We start from the raw sequence: 21,653 nt of genomic DNA on the forward strand, positions 1-21,653 counted from the left end.
TAGCTGCCTGTGATGCACAATTTGAGAGCTCAGTCATGTCTCTCTTCATATAGGTATGGTTCAGGTCATTCACCCACACATGGATTATGACAGTCATACTGGTACTTGTGGTTGAGTGACTTGTCGGATCCTGGCACCTGACAGGCAGCAAACTATAACCCACTCCTTATTCAGCCTGGTGAGGGGAACATTTGTGTTTCTCACAATGGAGTCACCTTTGACCAGTACATTAGGTTTTGTGATGTTATGCCTTATGCACTTGTTTGTTGAGACACTGGTGTGTGTGTGTGTGTGTGTGTGTGTGTGTGTGTGTGTGTGTGTGTGTGTGTGTGTGTGTGTGTGGTTGTTTTTTGCATTATGTGTGTAAATTGTTTCCAATTGGGAGGCCTCTGATCTTTTGAAAGTTACTACTGTGTACCTCTACATATGTGGGTTTATGAGCCATGTCCTTATTTAATATGGGAAGTGTGTGTGCGTTGACAACCTGTTTGGCATTCAATTTGTCCTTATGTGAGAGTCTTGCCTCCAAAATTCATGGTGTAACTACATCTCTTACATAAAGAATTTGTTTGTTTCAGGAGTAAGTGGTTGCCATCAGTATACATGAGACAACTGCTACATTGCCTCAGGATGCCCATGTCTACCAGGCTGGCCAGAGAGATGATGGAAAACTGCTCTTCCATGATAGCAGGCTCTTACTGTATGTTTTATTAAGCAAGGGAATGGGTTAATTTGACAAGATTGTGCTGGTAGCGCCAGGACTACAAGAGGGACCTATACTTTGTGTAGTCTAAGGTTGAACAATAAGGCAACACTACTCAGTGCACAACTGAGTTGCTCCTAGAGCAGCAGAAAAGATTGAAAGGGTTTCACTGACAGCTGTTTAGGAAAAAACTGAGCTTGTAGGCTTTTGCATCTATACAGGGCTCCACTAACTGCCACTGCACAAATTGCAGCACCATACAAAGGGGAGTTTTAAATACTAGCAAAGAGAAACCAGTTTTAAGCTAACTATCAATCAGGAAAGCACACAATAAGCCTTCCACCAGCAATCCTCATCTCAGACAGGTTAGATCAGCACACTTCTACCACAAGGGTGCAGACAAACACCTTCTTAATGCAGAATAGCTGGTTTGGAGCTCAAGTGCAACAAAATCACACAAACTACCTACAACTAACAGATAAAATGTATTCCAGTGTAATTAAATATTTAAAGCAGCAGACAGTACATTTTTTAAACAGCTAAAGTACAGTCAGGGTATATAAGAGAAGTTCAAAAGAATGCTTTGAGCCCTTTTGTGTGCTTCCCAGCTCAGACAGACCAGGTAATCACCTACTGCCACTAGATGAATAATCCCAGTCATCCTAATGTAAAAGCACAATGAAGGAGTGTCTGGAGTGAAATGCTACCAAAAACAAAGATACAGATACAGCAGTGTACTTTAAACAACTTATAAAAGTGTGATTACTCAATAAAAAAGCTTTGTATAAATGAGCCAAGAGCCACTCAACTGTATAGAATTTATAAAGGCACTAAAACAAGATAAGTTGATTAATAAGCTCTCCAGGCAATACAATTACATGCATAAACCTCAAGTGTTTCTCCAACCTAAACAGACCAGGCTATCTCTCAGTGCACTAGATGGAAAATCTACTGACCTCTTGATGTAAAAGCGCAAGTATAAAAATACACTATTTGATAGTGAATTCAGAGCAAGTAAATCAGCTGAAAAGACAAAATGCACTTTTTTCCATATAAGCACAAGGAAAGGCAAATAAATAATTCAGGATATCAACAGCAATGTAGAAAAAGAGGAGCCTATTAGATAATTTAATTGTCTATCTCTCACACAGAGCAAAAACACCTGACCAAGCAGATTTCTTAAAACAGAAAAGAGAGATGGAGCAGGTAAAACAGAAAGCAGCTTTATCACACAAGTATGCAGTGGGATAGTACATAAAAAAGAGATGTGAACAATGAGATGCAGGAGTACTTCAATGAAAGGTGTGTGATGTTTTCCAAAAGATGTAAAGCAAATGCCCATTTCTGATTTGACTGCACTAAAATTCTGAATGAGGAGGAACAATCACAACAAGATGAAAGCAGTGAGAATGACAATGCTGGAAAACTGAAGTAAATGAATTAAATGTTCATGAACTGTGCTTATAAATGGGAATGAGAGCCGTACACAATGAATATGAACAAAGTGAAGTGTTTGTAAAGTTGAAAAAAGTATGTATTCAGAAAGAAAGTGAGACAGAGAAAGTAAGTACTGAAATAAAGACTACATAAAGAAGGCCTGGTGTCAGAAGATGTAGAAGCAAGCGAGAAAGGTTCTGTGAGAAAGAAAGACAATTAATTTGGGAACAGCCAATAAAAGGAAATAATAATAATTAAAATTAAAACAAGACACACTTAATGGGTATGTTGTTTGTCCATTTTCCAGTAAAACACTACCATCCAACAACTATGATCTTACTCCAATGTGAATACAAAGTGAACAACCTCCACCTTTAATTGTTGTTGTTGTTGTCTTTCGGCTTTTCCTGGTTAGGGGTCACCACAGCGGAACTCCGGTCCGCTAATGATTGGCAGTAGATTTTCATGAACTCCGAGGTGACAGCTCGACGTTCAACCTTCAACGAAGGCACGCCCATTTACGCATGTCTTTCTAATGCCCACCCAACTGTGGGGAGGACATGCAGACTCCACACAGAAGGCACTCCCCGCACTCCAGCCGAGAATCAAAATAACTGAAATGAGCTCAAATAATCTAAGAAAGTGACTGTAAGCTTTGAACAGCATCAAGCAAAACAATATCTGCACCACAGTTATGTCTGAAAATATGTCTTCAGTTTCAAATAAGACAGAGTTTTTAATTCCTGGAGAAGTTGTGAATGAGTATGTTTTAAAGACTTTACATATGGTAGACAAGAAAATCATCGGGGTGGTAATTGTAAAAATGATGCTAAAAGCCACCTTTATGGAGGGGAACAATGAGTACCTTATGGATTTATTTCTGATTGACCTTTCTGATTTAAATTTTGTATGCTATATTCTTTCATACTAACACTTAAAATGTTAGTGTGACAAAAAATATTAATTTTTCATGACTTTGGTTCACCACATAATTTTTCAGCTGTAAATTATTTTCTCTCATTTTACCCTCTTTAGCAAAATTAATTCTCCTGCTACAAGCTCTACAGAAATTATTACCTGTAAGACATCTGCTTTTGTCATATGTATAAACACAACACTTGGAAAACTTATTACAGGCATATTTATTGTACTTTTTATAATTCTTTTAACTTTCACTACTCAGTTTTATACTGTTGTGTTTCCTTAATTTCTGTATTACAAGAAATTTTATAAAACCTAACTCCTCTTTGAACTACTTCAAGGGAGATTAAAATTATTTCATCACTCCACAGACATCAATTCTTTAATGCAATGTTAAACTTGTTTCAAAAGCAAACAGCCTTTAATTTGAACACTGCAAATGCCACACAGCATTTTACCTTGTACTAATGGGTCATGTAACTATCCAAACTCATGTTTTTTAGTTCTTTTCTTTAACCCAATAACATACGCACCAATACTCTCATATGTAGCATCTACTGATGAACATATGATGGACAAATTCCTACATTTATAACCACAGTATCACAGGTTTATTTCTCATCAATGCAATATGCTTTCACTCTCTTCTTCTCAAACTCAATCATCATACTAACTTTTGAGTCTTTTTCAGCTGTAATATGCAGATGTATAGTATGGTATATTGCAACTTTTTAAGCATTTTTAATATATTGCTTCCAATCACGAACAGAGTAAATTTATAGTTCCACAACTTCCCATTCACAGACAGACTGCCCAAAAGAGAGAGACACAGTGAGGGTTCCTTGGGAATGGGAATAGTTAGTCATGAAATAAATGTAACATACTATACACTGGTAAACCTGCAAGAAAGCCCAGATGTCATCCTTAAGTATATAAGGAATCAATGACTGACACTCAATGCTGGCAAAATTGAGGTGATAATCATTCATACAACCTTTACACTCTCCACAGCTCCTAGCATTTCACTCATTGTTTATGGGGTATAAGTCTGTTAGCCGAGTTCAAAATAAAGGCAAGATCCTTGACAATATTAACGGCACAATGATCAGTGTTTGTTAAGTCTTTTTTTTTTACTTGATTCCATCATATGACCCTTGCACAGCTATTCATTCACTGGTTACTTCACTCCTGGAACACAGCAATGTCCAGTTACCGAGACTAGATGATGGATATCTGGGTCTCCCACATGCACTGACAAATACTGCAGCATGTGCATTAAAAGGAACCCGTCAGAACTTCTATGCTATATGTGCTGTGTAGATATCAGTGGTTACAAGTGTCCTACAGATATCAACTTAAGATTCTTGTTTTATCAGTAACTACATTAAATTGATTCCTACTACATTACAGATACACTACCACTCATCTAAATAAATATATGGACTCCAAGTTATCCTCCTTAATTAGAGTTTCCACCCTAGCATTTTGAAGTTGCCTACAAACAAAAGTAGAGTTATTTCTTTTCAAACATTTCAAGGATTACAATCTTGTGCCAGTTACAGCTTGAGACAGTATGCAACTTCTTGTTTCTAGACAAGACAATGCCCATAGAAAAGCTATAGTAATTTTCTGTGCAAGCACCTGAAATTTGACTGTGAGGAAATGTAAAGAAATAATGATCACAGTGTTACAAACTCCCAAAACACCTGCAGCAACTATCTGTGCACATCTCTGAGCAAGGATGGTTTTAAACTACTTGATTTGTTAGGTTAAGGATGCATTCTCCAACTAAGCCTCTGACAAAATCTACAGCTATAAGACTGAGGGAGGAACCCAGAGCAATTAGATAAAATCCACAAAGAGACAGGGTGGAAATGTAGACTCCACACAGAAGGAATCATAGCCAATAACTCAACCAGAGACCCAAGTGTTGTGGGATAGCAAAACTACTCACCAAGACATTGTGCACTGACCAGTTGCCATCACTCCCACCCCGCTGAGGCCACCAAAGACACTTATTGTGAACAATACTGATTACTATGAAGTACAATGAAATAAATGATGGCCAACATGTTACTTTTACACACACTACAACACAATTCAATACAAAATCACACAGTGATTTTCATCCACAGACAGCCCTCTATATTCAATGATTATAGCCACTTATTCGTGCACACTTCAGATGTCTGACTGTGAAACAAAGATGGTCACAGTATTGTATTTCAACTTTGTTTTACACAATCAGTAGCCAAATAAAGTATTCCAGATTGCTTCACATAAATGCACATCAGCCCAACAAATCCAAAATAACAGATGAACCTGAGAAGATGGCAACTGCATCAGTCACTTTCATCCACAGAGCCCCTTGGTTCCAATTATAGCCACTATGACTGCATATACCTCAACTGTCTTTGTGATAAAAATAAGGGCCACAGCAATTTCAACTTGTTGCTATGTTCACATAAGCAATGCTATGTTCATGTAAGAAGTTTTGAAAAATATTTTAAAAATCATGTAAATGTGCTTATGTATAGATGTTTTACACTGCAACTATAAATGCACATCATGTATAACTTAAATATGGAGCTTTCTCCCCAGGTCTCCACTGAAAATGGGTTTTACCCAGTAAGATTTTTCCTGGTTAACAAAGACAAATTAATAATAAATAAATAAAGTAGCTGTCTCATGCAAACAGTAGCTACAGTAAAGTAGTCCAACTTGCTTCACACAAATACACATTAGTCTTGCAAAACCAAAATAATGACTGCTCAACTTAAGCAAATGACAGTGGGCTCAATCAAGTCATTTCTATCCACAAATAGCCCTGTACCTCGCTACTTTGTTGACTGCATACACCTCAGATACCAGACCGTAATAAAGAAAATAATTGGCCACTGTAATTTATTTCAACCCCCTACACACACACACACAGGCAGATGTGCCCATCAACTGCACCAACTTTGACTGTGTACACCTCAGATATGTGACCATAATCAAACAAATACACATTTAATGGCCATGTATTTCAGCTCACTGTTGCCGGAGGCATGTGTTCAAACAGTTGCAACCCCTCCATGCAAACACATAGATGTGCCCACTAATTACAGCAACTTGTATGACTGCATACAACTCAGATCAAATAAATACATAAATTGCCACAGTAATATAAGTCAGCACATGACTATCAGTCTCATACAGTGCATACATATGCATATTCAGACACACCGCCACTTTATTGACTGTGTACACCTCACATGTCTGGCTATGATCAAGTCAATGTATACTAATGACTACAGCAATATTTTATTTGAGCTTGCTGCTATCAGAGACATACAATCAAGCTACTACACACATAAACATAAGCACAGATGTGCTCAACATATTTGTGATTAAATGAATAAATACATAAATAATGGCCACAGTAATATAACTCAGCCTGTTGCTATCAGACCCATACAATGCACCCCACTGAAACACACAAGACACATATACACCAACATCAAATTCAGCCATGTTACTGAATATGTGCACATTAGAAGTAAGAGTATGATGAAATGAATGAATAACCACATACACAGCCACAGTAATATATTTCAGCATGTTGCTGTCAGAGGCATACAGGGCAACACACACACACACCATTTAATGTACAAATGAAAACATACATATTGCCATACTGTCTATACTCTGTCTGGCAGCAGCAGCATCCAATACAGGAATGTGAGAGATTACATAGAAGACATTTAATAAAAAAAAACAAAAAAGAAACAATTAAAAACCCTTTTCACTCACACTAGTACCTCTATGGTAGTAAGTCCATCCACTTTTTCACTTTCATTTAAGCTTCCTCAGGTACCAGTCACCTAAAGACAGCCTTTTGCCAGTAAGAAACAATATCTCTCTGCTTTATCTAGCAACCAAGCCAGTCTCTTCTGAAGAGAAATTTCTGCCACTCTCAAAATACAGGAACACCTATTAATGAGTATTTGCTTCACTCACAATTTAGAGTAAATATCACTGAGCTCCACTGATTTTTTTTTTCTTTCTCACTTTTTTGATTATATTTAGGTTTGTTCATAAGGTTTTTCATAGGTTCATAGGTGATTACTAGGCTAATGGCACAACAGCCTTTACAAGCCTAGCCAATAATACCCAGGATATGACAGTATTATAAATACATTCCCCGGATATGGGACAGGGTAGTGGATCTTTGAGTTTTGGAGAACGGAGTCATTTTCTAGACGGCCTCTGTCCATAAAGGACATGGAGTGAATTTACAGTTCCCCATCCATTAAGCCAAATTATTTTTGGAGAGAGTGAGGGACAGGCTTTGTTTTACAAAGAAGAGAAGTTTATTTCACAAACGAGATAGGTTTTGGGATATAAATCTGCCTCTCCAGCAAGTTCTGTTGGGAGTCACAAACACAGTTCAGGTCCATGGAATGCGTAGCCCTTGTATAATTCTTCTTGCAAATATGTAATATTTTCATCAGGGCTGGATCAGAGAATGCCTGGTAGGTCAGGCATAATTTATCGCTCAATAAATGATATTAAATGGGGTAGAGAGACAGGGCCTTTAGTCGGTCTGCATAACACGTCTTACATTTTACATTTTTTTTTTTTGGTAAGAAGCCTCTGGGGCCTCTTCCAACATTTTAAGTATCCTCTATCTGTGTTCCTAGGTCTCACCATTGGGTCGATTTTTAGTGATGTTCTATCAATATTATAATTTGCAGGAATATCTGATTTACCAAAGGCTATGATTATGGATTTTTTAGCATTTAGTCTCCAACCATGGTTTTGGGTGGCCGCGGTGTTGCAGCAGTTAGGGTTGCTACCTCACAGCAAGAGTCTCTCCGGTTCGATCCTTGGCTGGGGTGCCTTCTGTGCAGAGTCTGCATGTCCTCCTTGTGGTCGCTTGGGTTTCCTCCGGGTGCTCCGGTTTCCTCCCACATCCCAAAGACATGCTGTAAGTGGATTGGACACTCTAAATTGGCCCTAGGCGTGACTGCATGCGTGTGTGTGCCTTCTGTGGAAGGTTGGGCACCGGGCTGGCAACTCGACACCGTAAAACTCCACTGCTAATCATGAGCGGACAGGTGATCCGTTGTGGCGACCCCTGACTGGGAAAAGCCGAAAGAAGAAGAAGAAGTCTCCAACCATGCTTTTGTTTTCTACTATTGCAGGAAACATCTCAGCTGAGTAAGTAGACTTTTTTTTTTTTTTTTTTTTTTTTTTAACAGAAATTGGAATTCAGTGCTTGTACAGCAGTATGCATTAAGTTTAAAGCTCTCGAAATGGAAAAGTCAACTGTACAATTTTCTTACAATTTTTTTTTCAGCTGGAGTGTTGCAGTGAAACAGCCAGTTCCATATGCCATTACATGGCTTAAGCCTGTTAAATAAATGTGATTAACTGGCTGAATTTGTGATCATCCTAAATATGAAATCATTTGCAAGACTGAAATCCAAGAGTGGTCTGAAAACTTCACTTTTTTTGGTGGCTGGCCTTCTACCTCTATGAAGTCTCTTATGCTTATGTCATTAGTGAAGGAATCTATGGTATGTGCAAACAAATCATACCTTCTCCCACCTGCCTACTCCTGAGGCCTCTTGGAGGTTGGTATAATGGTTAAGGTGTTTACCTCACAGGTGCAAAGTACAAGGTTTGATTCTCACCTATGAAATGGAAATTCATCACACTTAAAATGGTACACAAGGCAGCTAGCTTAGTGCTTACCTATGAATTCAGGAATGCCAAAAAAATTGTGAGCATGCAGGCCTCTGTGAAAAATTAGTTGGTGGGTCTTAAAGGGAAATGATGGTTTTCTCTAGCTCCTCTCTTATGAAACTGCTAAGGCTTCCTTTTTCAAGAGGTCTCTGCAGATGTGATTCTTGAATAACTGAGGTTGTAGAGGTCCTCTAATCTGGAGACAGCATTGCCTCTCTTCTATGGTTCTTACATGATCTTAGGTAGACATACCAAAAAGAAACTGCTCCAGCAAGGCACTACCCAAAGTAGCCTGCTTGGAAGTTTAAAATCTATAAGCAGGCAAAATGCCTCACACAGACTTCTGTAGATGCAGATCTGTCTACTGCATCCACAATAAAGTGCAAATGACAAGCTGTCATGCACATATCAATGTCAATGATCGTCATCAACAGTATGGCAACCTCCTGCTTTTCATTTAAGCCTGGAACTTGGATGATGTTATCCAGAACTTGCATGACCAAAGTGATCTGGAAGTGAGCTTTGTGAAACAAACACTTGGCAGGGTAGAGTACCAAGGAAGTACTCCCAGACAGTCACTAGCAATACCTGGATAATAAGCTAGACTTTGTCAAAGACATGAAAATTCCATAACCTCTCTATTGGGCTTATAATATGTCTGTTTTCTAAATGATGGACAAAATTCAGAATGCCTCGAAGCTTGAAATATAACATTATGCAGTATGCGTTCTGTGGAGACAACTCAATTGTTCACCATTTTCTGCACCAGGTACCAATTCAGCCAATTTAGAGGTGAAGAACATGGCCTGGAAGGCCAGTCCATGGATTCTGTACATCACTCTAAAAGCCACAGAAAGACCTTGATGAGGCAAATGGACAATGAATCGTGCTGCTTGTCGAGCAAAGTTCTGGTGAAGCAAGAATTGGCGATAAGACTCTTCTGTTGAAGCTTGTGTGTTTCACTGAAACCTTTCTAATTAAAAAGAGTGAGATCAAGGAAAACAGTTCTTTACTCCCAATACTAAGTTAGTATATTTAGAAATGTAGCTGTTTGTATGTATGGGGATGCATTACTTTTTAGTTGCAGATGCTGAAGTAGCAAACTAATTATTTTTTTACAGAATTAGCTTTAACAAAAGTATATGCAATGTTTAGCCATACACCGAAATGGCATGTAACAAGAAAACTCATCCTCTCTCTTACTTTCAAGATGCCAGGAGTTCTGATCTCTATGTCTTTGCTGTTAGGGAAAATTCAAACACTGCTAAGGTACAACTCCTATGGCTGGAAGAGCTCTGTACTGCCATCATTTGGGGTACAGGGATAGAAAAAAAAATGCAGCAGATTGACTACTGTGATGTAAGTAGATGGTTTGCACTAGCTAGACCAACAGGGGTGAGGCCTGTGCCAACAAGAACAGTGTGGTGGCAACAAAATTTATTTAGCCAGACAAATTGTAAAATATATTTAGGCAGTATCCAGTAGGATAAGGCAGTATTCTCCAGTTTGATTTGCAGTGGTGGGATGAATACAGATCCCATAACAGGACATATGGGGACTAACACTCGAGGGGAGATCCTAATTAATAACGCATAAGTCAGTAATGAACCTGAATAACGGTAACTGCCACAAAAAACTCTTGGAAACAAGAGTAACACCCCAAATTGGTTGCAGGGAACTGACACCCATGCTAGTCACAACAGCAGATGAGCCCACAGTTGAATCAAGAGTGACAGAATTTACTCCCAAGAGATAAGGTAGTTGGCAGCTTGCCATTAGCTTCAAGTGCATTACAGAAGCTAGACTTTAATGACTGTGAGGCAGAACCACCCAAAATGAGGATTCAGACAGGATGCCTGTGTCTATCATCTAACACATGGATGTCTCAGACTTTGGTCTAGTTTCACAGGTTCATATGCTATTACTACGAAGTTGATTGGCCAGATAATGTTACCTTGCCAGTGCAGTTCCACTACTTGTTATCTTTTTTCATAATGGAATAAAGGCCAAAACTAAAGTATTTACGGTTACCCAACTATTCATCTATGTTCAGTCTGAAGAAGGTTAAAGAGCTACTCTGATGAATATGAGGGGTACAGGGTTACTGATGAAAAGTATTCTTTCATTAAATTATCTAACCCACCAGCAGATTTTGTTTATGTTGCAATGCTGATTTAGTTCTCTTGCATGAACATTCATGGTGTTAAGTTTCACACATAACAAGAGATCATGCAGAGCAGGTCATTTGAGGACTTGTAGGCAGGGCAAAGGTCACACTGAAGGAGTAAGCTCAAGACAGACGAGAGAGGGAAACAGACCTTTAAGGTATTCTACACAGAGCACAGAACTCAATGTTTCATTTTTACCAAGGAAATGTTTGGCTCTTTCAAGACTAATTACGAATCTGGAAAGGTACATGTGAAAGGGAGTATTATATTCTATTATGAACATAACAAGGAAGGAGAAGAGAGAGGAATGGTAATATCTCTGGGCCTAGAAGATGAATCTTTGGAAATCAGCTGGGCTAGGTTTAAAGGATTTTGTTAATCAGCATGAATATATGGTGACCAAGTCCCTAATAACCACATCAGTTTTGACGTGGGTGTTATTTATGTGCTAGAAGCTTGGATGCTTTTGTTTTCTGAAGGACACTTGCTCATTCACTTCAAACTCTTTGCCTTGCAGTCAGCATCCTTCAGTGCTGTCCTTCTTATGTTTCTATGAGCAATGTTCCTATCCTTGGCTGACACTCGGCTCCACCTCTGTAAGGTAGTGTGTGCTAAGTAAGGCCTCAAGTTTTGAAGTAAAAATCTAGGAAGAGTGAATGGATTTAAAAGTACTATTTACAGCTGGGAAAAATGCAGCAGAATAACTAGTGAAGACAACAACAGTAGTAATAATCCTGAAATGTTATTTAACTTCCACATGCACATGGTGATGCCTTCACTGTCCTCCTGTTCTTTGCACCAAGCATCACTACTTTCTGGGAGATGCCAGTAGAAAGAACTCAGGACAGTACACACAGTGGAAGAGAACTGGGAGCTCCTGAGGTAAGCAAGCCCCTTTAACCTGGTGTGGATTATGGTTTGACATATATGGGTTGTTCCTCAAATGAATAATGGTGCAGAATACAATTTATAATGAACTCCATTCATCCTGAAAAATCCATGTGAAATGTCAAGAATTCTGAATAAAATTAGAGACAGATGATTTAACGGATACCAGGAAAATAGCATCAAAAATATCCTCTTCTCCTTCTCACAGTCATTTCAGATGAAATCATTTTTTGATGTAATCCCTGGGAAAGCTGACTAACAACAGGAGTACTAATAATGTTGGATAACGGAAAAGTGATGTACTGCTGACAAGACTAGTAAGGCACAGAGGGACTAGTGAGAAGGCCAGTAATTTCATATATGCACATACTCCTGTATATATTTTTAGCTAAACCACAAAACAAATTAATTCTTAGCTAAATTCCATCCCCTAAACCATAAGGCTGTCAGTCATAAAGAAACTGGAAACACTTACTGCCTGTAGCTGGGACTCTGTATGTCAAATCCAAATAAAATTTACACAGAAACAGGTACATCCCAGAACACCATGAATGTAAATCTTTCCGAAAATAAATGTTAGATTTCATAATTCAAATACATCATCTCACTGCCAGTTCTGTACAAATTTAAACGGTCTGTGATGAACAAATATACAAAACAAAAACAATGAGGTCTATTAAAAATGGCATACAAATTTATATATGTTTTTCTTTAAGTCACTGTAGTTAAAAACTTGTAAGGCAAGTGTTTGAGTGCATCTGTTCATGTGTCTTTTGTTCATGTCTTTTTGTTTGCACAGGCACCTTTTGCCCAGGCATTAATTCCTCTAACTGGCTGCAGTATTAATGTATACCTTTTCCAGTACCCTTTCAAGGCCAACTCTTGACCTCTGACTTTTTCAAGGAATTCAGCCAACTCTACTCCCAACTCATCCAGGCCCCACCTTTTATCCTCCCTTCAACTTTAAGAAAATCATTTACAAAGACCTTGAGTACTTCCTAGAAAAAAATAATCCCGGATGTACCCTGTAGTGTAAACAGCCTACTCACCTGATTCACTTCATTCTGCAAAGATTTCCCAAACACACATCTTCTTCACATTTATAACCTCTGTCAAACTTAGACTATAATGCAAGACATATGTAAAACTGCATTTGTCAAACCTCTTCCCAGACCTCCTCTGCCAGAGAATGTCCCCCAACTTCTACCTTATCTCCATCTGCCCTACACTTGGGAAAATATTTGAAAAAAATAATCTATAACCAACTGTCCATTAATATCCAACAGCATCATCTCCTCACTCTTAAAAAGCATGGGCATCGGGTTGGCCAGAAAATAGTGACCTCATTATGTTCACTTACAGATCCTTCTCAACATGGATAAAGGAAACCTTTCAGGAGCACTTTTCATTGACCTTATCAAAGCTTTTTATCTTACTGACCACTTCCTTCTACTTCACTCCCTTCAAGAAATCAGAGTTAGCTCCAACACTGTCACCTGGTTCTAAGATTTATTAACAAACAGGTATTTCAGAATCAAAACTGGTTCATCCCTATCACCTCCACCACCCCTTATGTCTGGAATGCCCAATCCATACTTGGTGTTTTCAGTCTTTATTAACAAACTCCCTTACCTTCCTATCACTCTTTATGCTGAAGATGTGGTTATCCTTCAGTGCACTCTCCCATATTCAACTATTTTAACCCAGCTTCACATCTGACCTCCATTCCCATAATTATTGGCTAAACAACCATAACCTACTTTTAAACCCTTCCAAAACAAAAAGTATGATATTTCGAACATCGTAAAAGTTGAAAACACTCCTAAAAATCTCAACATCACAGATACCAATGGCACTCCAATAGAAACAACCACATCCTTTAAATACCTGAACAGCTGGACCAGGCATTTAATTTCCATAACCACATTGAAAGCACCTGGAAAAAAATCAACTCTCTTTTATTCTGGTCCTGGAAAAAATCCCTCTAACTCCAGAACAGATACAGCTGCAACAGGCAAAGTAGTCCTACTTGCTCAATTTTAATACGGGCACACCACCCTACAATCCATTAAAAAACAAAACCTACCAATGCATTTCTAACCTTCCCCATCAGGAACTCTATGGCACCCCCTCACTAAAGCCAGATGGCTGCCAGTCATCTATACTACCTCAAACAGGTACCTTCCAGCCTCTTACTGCCAAACTCAGAAAAAAAAAAAAAAAACACTGACATCCGCAACTTCTCCCAACTGACTCACTCACTCAAGATCCCCAGACCAAAGAGTACCAACCACTCCTCCATTCTTGATCCCAAACCCCCTTAGACCTAAAATAAATCTCCTCTTTCCCTACTTTTCAAAGCACAAGCCAAAAGACACCTTCATTAAAACTCTGACTTCAAGTACGTTTCCACTGGAAATATCACTTAACACCTTCCTCACCTACATTACTTTCTTCCCTCTGTTCTCACCTGTGCTTACCTTCTTCTTCTTTCGGCTTTTCCCAGTTAGGGGTCTCCACAGCGGATCACCTGTCCACTCGTGATTGGCAGTGGAGATTTTTTACGGTGTCGAGTTGCCAGCCCGGCGCCCAACCTTCCACAGAAGGCACAAACATGCACGCACGCACTCACACCTAGGGCCAATTTAGAGTATCCAATCCACCTAGAGCATGTCTTTGGGATGTGGGAGGAAACCAGAGCACCCAGAGGAAACCCATGCGACCACAGGGAGGATATGCAGACTCTGCACAGAAGGCACCCCTGCCAAGTATCGAACCGGAAAACCTCTTGCTGTGAGGCAGCAACACTAACCGATGTACCACCAAATTAATCCACATTCATTTTCTCCTCTGTTAATACCTGCCCATTGTTTCAAATGTCTACTGGACTGTGTACCTTCTGTGATTACTCCATGTCTTCAACCGGGCTGTGTCTGCAAATGGTCTAGTGTGAACTGTGTATTACCCCATAAAAAAACTAAATAATGTATTAATAAGGGGTTAACAACTAGGGGTTGAGATTGACTGACATTTGAAATTTGATGTCCATATCTCCCTGACCATAAAAAAGTGCACAAAAAACTAGGTGTACTGTTCAAAACAGGTGCATTTGCAGTTAACCCCTACTGACGCCTCTAGGCATCAAATATTACTTGTTCATATTTGCATCAATAATTCCAAAGCCATACTATGTACAAGGTTTTACAAGATTTCTTCTTAAAGCTTACATAATGGCAAACTCAATTGCATTAATACTTGACCTCTGTCTAGTGCAGGTAAAAAGTTAGTAACTGTTGTTTTTATGATATTAATTTTTATAGATATAATTTTCACATTTTTCTAAATATCTCAACAACTGCATAACTCAGACAGGAGTCCGCAGCCTCATATGAAAGCTCTCAGCTCTAACCATACCTCTCAACTTGAAAACATCAAAAATCTGAATAAGGCCCATGAAAAATATGTACAAATCTGTACGCTGATTAACATAAAATGTGAATACATAATTATGTAACCCCACCTATTCCAATGGAATTGTGGGATACCACATTTAAACACAAACTGAAGAACAGACAACCAAAATATGGCCCCAGACACTGACACATACCAAGTATACAGGTCTCTGTACAATTTCCAATCAAGTGATACTACTATGATTCCCCTTCCCTGCACTGTAGAAAGAAAGAAATACATATTATATTACAAACAGACAAATATTCAGCTTGAGGGGACATCAGAAGTGTGTTTGCACTTGGATAAAATCAAAAATAAGTCTTGTGGAAGAGAACAAGCATAAGGAAATGAAACAATCCCTTCCAAAAGGTTCCCTATCTCCCTCCCCTCAACTGCACAATCAGACTACAACTCCAGTTGGCAACTATATGGCCATGATGTCAACAAACAGCCAGAAAAACAATCTGAAAGCAAGCAACAGGAGTACTGACACCTTTAAGAGAAAGGCCTTTTTTGTGGTGCACAGGCTCAGTTAAGGAACAAGTCAGCCTGCAGATTCCGTGGACTGTCTTATCTCCACTCCCATGGCACCCCTGGGAGCTTTACTACAGCTGCATGAGAAGGTGCAACCTGCTGGTCAAGTGGTACACTGCTTGAGCATAAGCTGACTAGACAGTTCATGCTGTGGCAATATACCTATATTCATGCAAGTATCACCAATGTGGGGAGCCAAACTGCCACCCACACCAAGGAAGGGAAAGCCGGCAATGGACATTCATTCCTATCCTTCCCTGCCCATGCTGCTAGTTGAGCTCAGGCTGTCTGGGTGCAGTGAGGAAGTTATTATCCCTCTGCACCTCAATGCTGGGTAACAGAAAGGCTTCTGACTACATCTGCCAAAGAAAAACTTCATGGACCAATAGCAGAATGCAATGCAGTGTACAAGTATGCTCTCTACACAACAAGCTCCTGCCTGGTGCCCTGCAGAGTTCTACAGCAGCAGAGAGACAAAAGAGAGACCTTGGAGTGATTATCATTTTTCTGCATTTTATTGCTGCCTTTTGCTAATTCCACCTAAAACGCCAATTTTCTAGAGTTTCTGTGATTTAAACAGCTTGTTTCAGCTACATATTGTACTTATTTTACTGCTTGCACTTTAACAAAGTCATTTTTGTGTTTAAATTACCTGTTTAACTGTTGCAGGCTACACACTCAAGTGTGATAGCCATTTCTGTGCATTTAAAGTGTTTTTTTGATTGCATCTGCTTTATTTTCTGAAGAAAAAAATTGTTTTCCCGCCTTTCTAAGCTAGTATAGTCCAGTTTTCAGATTAGTGCTGAATTCAGGGCTGTGTTACAAGTTTCTGTGATTGCCCATACCTTACTTGGATAGAAGGAAGTTTCTTTGTTCACTTTGAGAGAGGGAGCTTTGAGCAGCCTATCTGTCCCTGGAGGAGTGGTTTCAGCCCAGAAATTAATAGTTTATTGTCCATTTTAGGCTAATTTCTATCTCTTTCATTTCCCTGCTATAAAACACACATTTGCAAGGTTTTTGTGCTAGTATACAGCTCAGCAAAGCTCCTGCCTGGTGCCCTGCAGAGTTCTACAGCAGCAGAGAGACAAAAGAGAGACTTTGGAGTGATTATCATTTTTCTGCATTTTCTTGTTGCCTTTAGCTAATTCCACCTAAAACGCCGATTTTCTAGAGCTTCTGTCATTTAAAAAGCTTCTTTCAGCTACACATTGTACTTATTTTACTGCCTGTACCTTAACAAAGTTGTTTTTATGTTTAAGTTACCTGTTTAACTGTTGTAGGCTACACATTCAAGTGTGATAGCCATTTCTGTGCATTTAAAGTGTTTTTTGATTGTATCTGCTTTATTTTCTGAAAAAAAACAAAAGATATATATATATATATATATATATATATACTTGTTTTCCCACCTTTCTAAGCTAGTATAGTCCAGTTTTCAGGTTAGTGCTGAACTCAGGGCTGTGTTACAAGTTTATGTGTTTGCCCATACCTTACTTGGATAGAAGGAAGTTTCTCTGTTCACTGTGAGAGAGGCAGCTTTGAGCAGCCTATCTGTCCCTGGGGGAGTGGTTTCAGCCCAGAAATTAGTAGTTTATTGGCCATTTGGGCTAATTTCTATCTGTTTCATTTCTCTGCTATAAAACCTGCATTTGCAAGGTTTTTATTTGCTAGTGTACAGCTCAGCAAGCTCCTGCTTGGTGCCCTGCAGAGTTCTACAGCAGCAGAGAGACTAAAGAGAGACTTTGGAGTGATTAAGTATCATTTTTCTGCATTTTCTTGCTGCCTTTAGCTAATTCCACCTAAAACACCGATTTTCTAGAGTTTCTGTGATTTAAAAAGCTTGTTTCAGCTACATATTGTACTTATTTTACTGCCTGGACTTTAACAAAGTCATTTTTGTGTTTAAATTACCTCTTTAACTGTTGTAGGGCTACACACTCAAGTGTGATGGCCATTTCTGTGCATTTAAAGTGTTTTTTGATTGTATCTGCTTTAATTTCTGGAAAAAAAAACAAAAAAAACAAAAAAAAAAATTACTTGTTTTCCCGCCTTTCTTAAGCTAGTATAGTCCAGTTTTCATGTTAGTGCTTAATTCAGGGCTGTGTTACAAGTTTCTGTGTTTGCCCATACCTTACTTGGATAGAATGAAGTTTCTTTGTTCACTGTGAGAGAGGGAGCTTTGAGCAGCCTATCTGTCCCTGGAGGAGTGGTTTCAGCCCAGAAATTAGTAGTTTATTGGCCATTTGGGGCTAATTTCTATCTCTTTCATTTCCCTGCTATAAAACCCGCATTTGCAAGGGTTTTGTGCTAGTATACAGCTCAGCAGCAGAGACAAAAGAGAGACTTTGGAGTGATAAAGCCATTTTGGGATAATTTCTCTCTCTCTCATTTCCCTGATATAAAAACCGCATTTGCGTGGTTTTGCTCGCTGGGCAGCACTGGTTAGCTAGCGTACAACTATTCCCGGCTCCACAAAGTCTACTCTTCAATTTTTTCTTTGGAACTAGACAAACTTTCAACTTAAGCACTCAAACCATTCACTTCTCATACCAGCATTTGCTCAAAACTCATAGCAAGCACTAATAAACCTTAGCACTAGACCCCCTCCTTATACTGTAGAGAAGGACAAGGCTCTCTATTCGACCTTACCAGCCAATCAGTAAAACAGTTCACTGTACTTATCCAGGCATGTCCAAAGGGCAGTTTCAGGTGTACTCTCCAGTCCAACTGGTGAATCTGTGCATTTTGAGGCTATGTTACAATTGCCTCATGTACACAGACAACCCTCTCCTCCTTCCACCAAACACTAATACATGCGAGAGATGCAATTATACAGCCAAACTGGAAGCTAAGCTCTCTCAACCCAAGACTGGACCAGGCAGTCAAGAGGAGAAGGGAATTACTTGCATCACACCACCAGTCTCACATAGACCTATGAAACCAGCACAGGCAAAAAACACACATAAATACAAGAAAACATACTTGGAGGCTCTAAATAAAAATCTGCAGAAGCAACAGAGACCTCCAAAGCAGACATCCAAGTAACCTCCACCCCCCCAACACAAACCATGAAACACATACTTCACAAAACCAGTGTGCCACACAAGCACAACCCTTAAGGCAAAATGACATACCCAACACACTAGTAATAGGTCAGTCTATAGTCAGGCACACTGACGTCCCACTCACTAGGATGAACAAGGAGAAAGTTACTGTTAGCTGCCTGTCGGGTGCCAGGATCCACCACATAACACAAGCACTCAGATCACTCCAGAACAAGTACAAACATGACTCTGTCATTTTCCATGTTGGTGTGAATGATCTGAGCTGTACCTCCCTGGAATACATGAAGAGAGACATGGAGGAGCTCTCTGATCACGAAGCCCAGGCCAGTGTGACCCTGACCCTGAGTAGCATCCTGCCCTCACCAAGAATGATACCACAGTATAGAGAAAAAAAATTATCAATTTCAACAATTGGCTAAGCTTCTAGTGTCATTCAAAGGGGATCCAGTGTCTGTCAGCCAGGGATGACATGCTCGACAAGCCACGCTGCTTTGCTAGAGACGGCTTGCACCTGTCACCCTTAAGCTTTCGAATACTGGCCAAGGCTCTTGCCACCCCCATAGTGCCTTTTTTAGGCAAGGCTCAAAAGACAAACCCACCGCCGTAAATAGCAGAAGTAACAAAAAACTGAGGGTAATGCTATTCAATGCCAGAAGTCTAAACCTCAAAATGCACGCACTTGAGGCACTCCTCAGTACGGAGAAAATCGATATATGTACAGTAACAGAAACCTAGTTTAAGGCTCCAGAGAGCACCCCAGTACTACCAGGCTACAACTCATACCAAACATTTCGGCCACAAAACCCAGACCGAAATACAAAAAGCAGGGGAGTATCCATATTCATCAAGGATATCCACACCTCCAGGTTAGTGGCACAGCACGATGCTTCAGAGATCATTCACGTGCAAATAACAATGGGCAAAACTGCCATTCAAATTATAGCTTGCTACAGATCACCCACCATGTCCCAGGATCCCTACTCCACATTCCTGGAAACACTGGGAAACATAAAGGTCCTACCAAACACCCTGATATTGGGTGGTTTCAATTACCCAAACATTAACTAGAAGAACTACTCAAGTACAAACTCCCTTGCCCAACATTTCCTAGAATTTATAAACTCAAACGCCCTGGATCAACTGGTCAACACCCCCACCAGAGGTGACAACATATTGGACCTGGTCATCACCAACATGGGCGACTGGTGTTCCACACCAGAGGTCAACCCCTCGCTGGTTAGATTTGACTATAAACTAATCACTCTGGATATCCACATTCCGCCACCACCCTGGTCAAAGAAACCACCGTGAAAAACTTTTCTAAAGCAAACTTCACGTTTCAAAGCCCCCATGCTAAAGGATAACGCTGTCCAAGCTGCAAATTCCTTTACTTATGCACTCTACGGGCACCTACAAGAATGCATGGATCGTGCTATCCCAAACAAAACCAAGACTCACTCCTCCAAGAAAAGGAAACCAGTCTGGTGGACCCCTGCCAAAACAAGCTATACAATAGAAGGAGGAAACTAGTACAGAAAAGAGTAAAATCCCAAGAAGGGATGACATCTCTGATCAGTTTCAGCAAGAAACTACGTTCTCTCATAAAATCATCCAAGGCTAGCTTTGAAAGAAAAATTGCCATGGACTCCAAAGATAACCACAAGGCATTCTTTAACTATGTCAAGAATCTAAGGGGAAGTGTCAGATCTGCTCGGAGTTAGTGCAGAATGGCACAAAATACACTGAACCAACTGATATAGCCAACATCCTGGCAGACAGGTTCAGTGCAAACTTCACCCCCCTCTCACCCCCAAAAGGGCCCATAACTATACCAAAAGAATGCAGTGCCCCTGAAATCACAGACACCTAGGTTAAAACAGCCCTCTCCAAAGCCAAAAACACAGCATCAATGGGACCAGACGGTGTCCCAGGCTGCATCCTACATGACCTCAAAGATGAACTAACCCCTCACCTAAACACACTGTTTAAATTCAGCCTCTCCGCAGGCTACGTGCCCACAGAGTGGGGCACAGCAACGGTTATTCCACTCCACAAAGGTGGAGCCACAACGGACCCCGGGAACTATCGCCCTATAAGCCTGACTAGCTTGGTCTGCAAAGCTATGGAGCGCATCATCATGGATCTCATTAACAGAGACATTGGAAACCTCCAAACACTGGACCCTACCCAGTTCGGCTTTGTTAAGTGCAGATCATGCCTCCTAAACCTGGTGGACTTCTTTGAGACAGTTACCAAGGCTATAGTCGAGGGAAAGGTGGTCCACACAGCCTACCTAGACCTTGCAAAGGCCTTCAACACCATTCCCCACTCAGGTATTACAGACAAGCTCATCAGCCTGAACATAAACCGCTATGTCACGAAATGGGCTGCCAACTGGCTCACGGACAGAACCCACATGGTAAGAGTTGCAGGGGCTAGGTCTGACTCTAAACTGGTTACAAGTGGCGTTCCCCAGGACTCAGTCCTAGGACCCCTCCTGTTCGGCATATACTTCTCAGAGGTAGAGGCAAGCACAGGAGGACTATGGCTGACCAAGTTCACAGACGACTGCAAACTAGGGGTACAATTGACTATCCGGTTGACACAGACATCCTCCAAAAGGGTCTCACTGAGACAGATACCTGGTGTCAAAACCATGGCCTCAAACTAAATGCCAAAAAGTACACAGTCATCCCCTTTGGAAAAAACAAAGTACCCACAAACTACCACATAGGTGGCAGCCCCCTAAAT

Source organism: Protopterus annectens, chromosome 2.part0 (genome assembly GCF_019279795.1).
Source record: "Protopterus annectens isolate FY-2018-M chromosome 2.part0, PAN1.0, whole genome shotgun sequence".
NCBI lineage: Eukaryota > Metazoa > Chordata > Ceratodontiformes > Protopteridae > Protopterus > Protopterus annectens.